The sequence below is a fragment of the Aphis gossypii genome, chromosome X (genome assembly GCF_020184175.1).
Source record: "Aphis gossypii isolate Hap1 chromosome X, ASM2018417v2, whole genome shotgun sequence".
Taxonomy (NCBI): Eukaryota; Metazoa; Arthropoda; class Insecta; order Hemiptera; family Aphididae; genus Aphis; species Aphis gossypii.
The window spans coordinates 63,724,741-63,733,164 of record NC_065533.1 but is presented as its reverse complement, the minus strand read 5'-3'; positions in this window follow the sequence as shown (position 1 = coordinate 63,733,164).

The window sequence follows — 8,424 nt, the reverse complement described above, 5'->3', positions numbered from 1 at the left end:
GTCCGTCTAGGACTCTAGGTAATGTTTGGAAATTTAATTATTGAAGCCAATAAAATGCAAAAAATGTCTTATCTAAAAAGTGTATATTAATATTACAGTATTAAAATATACACTAACTGTGTATAGTGAGAATGATAAAGTTATTTATTTATGTATGAATTCGGTAATTATATAAATATTACCATGTTTAAAATACACTATATTATGTTTATAACTTTATTATTCTAAAGACTTAGGGATTATTTCTTCATAAACTATTATGTTAGAACAAATGAAATCAATGTAAATTAATAAAAACTTATCAAATAGGTAAACTGTTCTACATAGTATTTTTTTATTATCTTTATTTCATAAATTATTTATAAATATAAAAATTAATACAATATTTTCACTTATTAATATTTTGTGTATAATATATAATATATATACATACTATATATGTATTAAAATACGTAAGAAGAAATATTTTATACTTATTTGATATTTAAAATATAGAAGTATTGAGCTGGTAATAAGTATACGATTCTACGCATCACAATTCCATTTGATGTCATATTTTTTGTTATATAAAAATTGGAAAACAATTTTCTGGCTTTGTTCCGTTATAAAAGCTATCATAGTTTTATTCATATAACTTGAACAGTGTTATTTATTTTGTATAATTTAAAATATTTAACAAATTTAAATTATTAAAGTATATTTTTTTTAATCAGCACAATATAAGTGTTAATTTATTTCATTGCCCAAAGCACCAAAATGTGTGAAAAATGGATGTTTTTATATTTTCGTTTCTTTTTTTTTTTGTGTGTGATGTGATGTGTTTTAATTTCAGATAAATAACGTTCTAAACTTCAAAAACGAAGAAGATTTTTAATAGAAAAATGGATCTAATTGATATTTTGAAAGCTTGAAATTAAACAATATTAATTAGATAGTACTTAATATAAAATATAATCGATAAAAACTAAAAAAAAAAAAGGGAAATAAGGATTATTGAAATATTTATGAAATTTTAAAATCATAAAAAAATAAATAAAATTTTTTATTTTGATTTACTTTAAAAATGAATAACTGTAGTATTAGATTTTTTACCCTAATATTTTAAATTATAGTTATCTATTTTATACTTCGTTTTTTTGTGTTATCATCTTTTTAGGGATACATGATACACGATTCATACCCGATAAAATACTCAAAATATCTATCACAATATTTTGAAAAATTTTTATTATGTCATACTATATTCATAAACAAAAATAATATATAATAAAATATAATAATTGTATTATTATTTATTTATAATAATATGTGTTTATTAAATTTTTTCCGAAAAAAACATTTCATTACCTGTTTGATACTTACTACTAATAGAAAAATATATAATTCATAGCCATATTAATATATTATATAATATTAAAATATTCTTAGAAATAGAGTGTGATATTTCGTTTCACTTAAAATCAGTTTCAAATAAAATGATTTATGATCATATACAATATACTTAACAGTGACCTGTTGAATGAAAATGTGCATTTATAACCATACGTTATTTATACAACAAAGTAAGTCCTTGCTTTTTCAAATTGAAATTTCAGAGATCAAAAAGTTTTGTTGTTGAAATCTTTAGCAATTCTAATCGATTCTTTAGTCTCCATACAGTTAACATTTTTCCCAATCGTATCTTCCATCTATAATATAAGTGGAATCCAATTCCTCTCATAATGGACATAATATGATACAAACTTAGAATTTAAAATCAATTTTGATCATCATGAAAATTATTTTATTTTTAAATTTCGAACATTAATGCTGATATTTGGTAGGAAATAAAAGTAAAACATTCTCAGTACTATACTGAAAAACTGGAAAATACATTTTTTTCTCACTTCATAATATACAATAGTCATGTTGATAAAAAATTTCCGTTTTTAAAAAATTTAAAAATTGAATACAATGCTTCATATAATAGTTTTCTTACTAAAATTATTAAAACACATTGAATGTAATTTCACAAATATTTTTATGAGGATTTGAAGTTTAAATGTTGAGAAAATCATAAAATCTCGATTTACTATTAATTATTACTCATATCACGATTTTAATCAATTGATATTCACTATTTCACTGCACAGCTGTATTATAAATGGTACTAATATTTAAAATTTCACGATTCATTTTTATCGATCATATAATAATGATCTTTAGATAGTAAACATTTGACTGTGAAACATCTTTCCAAGCTATCCATAAATTAGGTACACGCAAATTAAGTATTATAATACATCAATCAAATTTCAAATAAAAGTTATATTTTTTTAACAATAATTAGAGTATTTAAATCTAACATTTACTTTAATCATATAATTATAGTACCTATAATATACTAGATAGATAGGTGCATTTAATTAACATTAATCTATTGTATTATTTACACAACTGTGAAAATATAAAACCATATTAATGATTATTAGTTATTTTAAATTTACCCACAAAAACAATATTCTACTATTATATTGGATATTATGGAAGGTATAATATTATATTATACTATATAACAATATAATAATAACTATTATTTTACGGAGGTATTTGAAAATATACGTACTTGTGTACGAAATCGTTGTATCCAAAAACCACACATTTTTTATTTTGATCTCAAAAAGATTAATATACTTACCTAGATATACTTAATAACTTATAATTTATTCAAAAAAAAAATATATTTATATATTATATATACAAGTATTCAAATGTAAAAATTATAAAAACATATTAAACAAATATTCTTCATTTAATTGCATGTTGTAATCGTGAACGTACGATTTTTAATAAAACACCGCCAAACCACATTTCCACTATTACACACTCTAAATTGTCTGCATTTACAATTGTCGAGTATTAAGCACTTGTCCCCTTTATTACTTTCAATTATTTTAAAATGCATTATTCTGCCTAATTAAAAATACTTTAATAATTAAATAAACCTGTAAAAAAAACATTAAATACCTATAGGTAAGCACTGTATAATATAGTATAAGTATACTGTATACACAAGAGACAAAACCGACTAATAAAATAATAACGAGTGGTGACTAAAGTCTTAAAACGATTTAGCATGATTGTCATGATTATTGCCGTATATTTTATAATCTTACCTTATCTAATCCGTTAGTTGACACTACAAATAGTGTGCGGTTTTAACCACTATAAGTTTGGGGTATTTGTATATATAAAACAGTAAGCTGATTGACTGATCTATTAACGCACAGCTCAAACCATTGGATGTATCGCGCTACAATTTGGCATACAGATAGCTATTATGACGTAGGCATCCGCTAAGAAAGGATTTTAGAAAATTCAACACCTAAGAGGGTTGAAAAGTGTAAAAATAGAAAAAAATCGCTTAGCCGAAACCGCTGTATACATTTTTATACTTAAACCCTGCAAAAACCCGCGGGTAAAACAGTTAGTTTTGTTTTATAATGATCGAAAAAGGATGCGGTTTTTGTCTATCGACCCTTTTCGGGTAAAAATCAAAATTGTGCAGTTTTCGGATGCAACCCTACAGTTATAGTATAATAATAAAATAATAATATAATATTAAAACGTACCATAATTATCATTTTAATAATAAATATTATACGTTCTAAGCATATAATAATATAATAAATTCGATATTTCGGTGCATTTAGCTGATAAAAAATAAACATTCTGACATTCCATTAATTTTATCAACCATATTCCACGCATCGCTTATGAAAAATGTATTTAGTTTACTTATTTTATGACGGTACATATCGCTTTACCGTAAAAATATGCAACTCAGAATCCATATAGGTATATATTTAAGGCGGAAGCATGCATAATAATGCATCATGTGCATTACTACTTTACACTCGTATATTCGCATAAATATTAACATAATATCCAATGCACCATTCTAGCAAAGAGGGATCATTAGAAACATGGACCTTACCAATAAAATGTATATCTTTAAAAAAATAAATTTTGTTGACATTTTTCTGAAATACTATAACACTTAGACAAACGGTTATTCGCAGGAAAATTTTTTTATACGATACATTTCATTATCAATATAATAAACGACCATGGAAATAACCACGTTATCGGTTATGATTAAGTTTTATCATTTATCACGGAAAAATTTACTAGTAAGTTTACCACCACAAATGTTAATAATTTTGGAATATTAGTATTTTAAATTTCTATTTTTTATATGATATACTTAATACTTATATACATGCAGCGAAGAGTTGGTACAGTTTATAAACAGGTATGTAATAAATTAAATTATCATCATAAAATTGACATGAAAAAACACACATCATTGTAAAATCAATACAATCATCGCTCTACTCAAAACATGAAGCGTGACGGTCAATAATTATAATATAATAATAAATTAAAATATAGGAGTTGTATAAATAATATGATATGCGTAGGTATCTATAATTCATTTAATAGAACAATTAAAAATCTTAGTCAATAATACATATTTTAAACAACCAAAAACGTCAAAACAATATTACAATGAATTAAAATATAAGAGTTATATAAATAATATAATATGTGTTGGTACCTGTAATCCACTTAATAGAATAATTAAAAATCTTTGTCAATAATATATATTTTAAACAACCAAAAACGTCAAAACACTAAACTAAATTAATAATATAGTTATACCAAAAATATAATAAGTTAATGACAAATAATTTTAAATAATGAAAATAGAAGTCAATAATCGGTTATTTAATTCAAATATAAGAGTGATCAAACGTTTCTGATGTTATAATAATCAAGCAAAAATCATTTTTACTAAAACATGAATAATAATTACCATTCTCTCCTTGTTGTTTGTAGGATAAAATAAGGCTTTCATCACCTTTAGCCATCATTTCATTTACCCAGATATTGACACTTATTGCATAATTTTCATGCTTCTTAGTTTTATAAGCAATATTATAAGACCTTTTAATATTGTGTATATCTTGTTTCTCTAGTAAATGAATTCTTTTAATCCCTCCCTCAATATCTGAAGATCGTATATCATCTAGTATCCTATTTACTGGTACGCTCAAAGCTAATTTTCATGTACAAAATATTATTTCTTGATGTTATAATTATTTCAATAAAAATAAATGACTTTGTACACAATAAAGCTAAGTATCTACCTGCAATCATACTTCTGTTTTCAACATATACCTAATCCTTGTTTTTCAATATCATGTGTATGCCATAGATGAGTACTACAAAAATTTGCTTTTATATTTTAGTGATCAATGTTTACTTGTATGTTAGATTTACATACATGACCAGTTTTAACTGATCCACCACTCTTTGAAGATTTATACTCCTGTTTTATTATGATAGGATATTATTAACTATTGAAATAAATAAAAAATAATTGAAAAAATATTAAATTTACTTTGTTCATGATTCTTGGAGCAAATTACCTATGGCAATAACAATAAATGTATATTTTATCTCCATTGGTTTTGGATGATGTTGACTTTACATACTGACACAATTCTTTTTCTTCAATATCTTTTTTCCAATAATTAAAATTCGTCAACTATTTAAAAATCCATAAATTAATTTATATATGCACAATTATAACACGAACATTGATGAAGTTGCAGAAGTGTACGTGAGCCCATTTTTAACATAATACATTTTTAATAAATCCACGCTGTAATTGTCAAACGATGTAAATGTCAACTAACAAATACATTGTTGATTTCAGCAAGTCCGGATTAAGATAATTTTAGGCCGTGGCCAAACAATTTTAGGGGCCCATAACCATAATCAAAATTTTGGTGAACCAAAAAAAAAAATATTTCAGACAAAAAAAAAATTATATTTATAAATTTACTTCTTACTTTTTTTAAATACAGAAATAAAAATTCAATTTGTATAAATAATTTTTTCTTGATTTGATCTGCTTTTTCTATATTTAATTTTAAACGAGGTAATTTGGAGAATACTCTTTCAGCCTAACAATTTGTAATATGTATGGTATAGCTTATAAGAAACGTTAATGTATTCTAATAATAATGATATAAGTTTATATCATTGCAAATCTTTGTATTTTATCTTATATAAACCAGGTATGTTATATACCAGTGCACATTTTTTTTTTATTTACAAAATATACTATTATTACTGTATCCAAACATTTCTGATTTAATAAAAAAATAGGTCAGCGCATTTTGGTGGTGGATGTTTGTCCATCGTCTCTTCGGTCCTCGGATAGGATAGTGTAATTTTACTGTAGGTATTCGATTTGAATGCAATGATTGCATTCAATAAAAAACAATTCTGAACGGACGAGGAGATCTTTTTTATTTAATTTAATTTTTTTCTATGGTGATAAAAAAGTCGTAATTATTCGTCCGTAATTATTTAATATTACAAAATCGTGATATCGTATGTCTTTTCTTCTTTAACCTCTTTTATCTCGAGTACTGTTTTGAAAATCCAAAAATGACCTTTTTAAAGTACCAGCTCAAGAATATTAACTTTTAATTACACTTATAATTTTGAGCAAGTTTAGGGGGAGAAAAAGTGTTAACAGAATAAAAAAGAAATAAACATCATTGTAAAACCAATACATTCCTCACTCCGCTCAGAATCTAAAAACGGCTTGGGGCCATGGTCCCCTCTTAATCTGGGCTTGGTCTTTGTTCTTCGAGCTATACTATTCTAGAAACAGTTTCCAAAAAGTTATTATTTAAAAATTTAAATTTTTTAAATCATTTGACGTATACTATGTTTTTAAAGTTTTCGGTAAATTAAAATTATACAATTTACATTTTATCAGAAAACAGCTTGTAAGTGAAATATTTTATATTATACTAGCTGACCCGACACGGCGTTGCCCGTGTGTTACTTTTCGTATGCCGTGTGTTAGTTTTTAATTTAATGGTATTGATAGTGCTAATATCACTTTGAATTCACAATTTAATCTTGTGTGTGTGTGTGTGTAACCATGTGTAAAGCAGTCTTCACTCAAGTCAATCCCTGCTATCTTTAATGACTGCCCTTGCGACTTATTTATGGCCATTGCAAAAGATACCTTAACAGGAAACTGCAATTTTTTAAATTCGAATAGATAGTTTGATGATAAAAGTGGTATACGTGGTATAAACGTTGAATATCCTTGAGCACAACCTGTAATTATTGTTACCTCAATTACATTTTTTTTTTAGTGTTTTCAAGCACAGTCTAGTATTATTACAGAGGTTAAGTGGATGAATATTTCAGAACAGCATAATTGGAGTTCCTATTTTAAGGAATAACTTATGTTCTAGAAAACCAGGAGGATTAAGTGTGTTTAGGAATTCCACAGGATAGTGAACCGAGTTAGTAAATTGGTGATTGGTAAAGTAAATAGGTCATATGGGTAATATATTTGAGTGTGATTTAAATTAGATGAGATAAGTTATTAAATGATAGTAATTGAATGTCTTGTCTACATTACTTTATTCTGCTACGATATATTGTTAGATCGATGTAAAATTATATAGATTGAAATTCCACTTACCTTCTTTGTGGATAGTTGTATTATCTTGGATTGTATAGATATCTCGGTGTCATGAGTCGATGAACATTATTAATTACGATTTAATTTACGCTTTACACAAGTTATGTAACATTTGACTCGAGTTGTAGTTTATATTCGTAGATGTTTGGTACAAATTGGAAAAAGTTGAATAAATGTTGAAATTTGGATATAGGATTTAGGATAAATATTATTAGATGCTAGGCAGTGCAAATGATTATAATATGGACAATTCAAGTTTATAAACAATAAAGCTAATATACCAATATAGGTTTGTACCCAGAAAATGGTGAACCAAAGTAAGCTTAAGAAGTTTCTCGAAAAGATATATGGGATTTGTCTGTGGGAATTGATCTTGTCCAATCCTCCTGATGTCTTCGGTATTGATGTGTTTCTTGAGTCGTTGATGTTGGTGATGTATTCTTTTACTTCAAATTTGTATGTTGCGGTGGTGAGGTTTCACACTGGTCACTTGAGTATAATATTGATGAGGTTTTACACTAGATCTTTTACACTACCTCTTATACACAATCTTTTTACACTACTACGCTCTTGTACACTACGTTCTTTTATATTACACTACGAGAATGCTGTGTGGGTGTTGTGGTTTTTATACACGTTCTCCCCACTACATCAGGTCATCTGGCGCAGTCAGGTCACTTATGTGACCCGCATGTTTATTGTGTAATTGTATGATTGGTATTTAGTTTTACATTTGATAATTGTATAATTGTTTTCTTATAATATAATGATCTTGGTATTTATTTTAATTTGGTCAATCGCTATTTCATCATTTTATTATAATGAAATTATATGACATTAGATAATAATCATGTTAATTT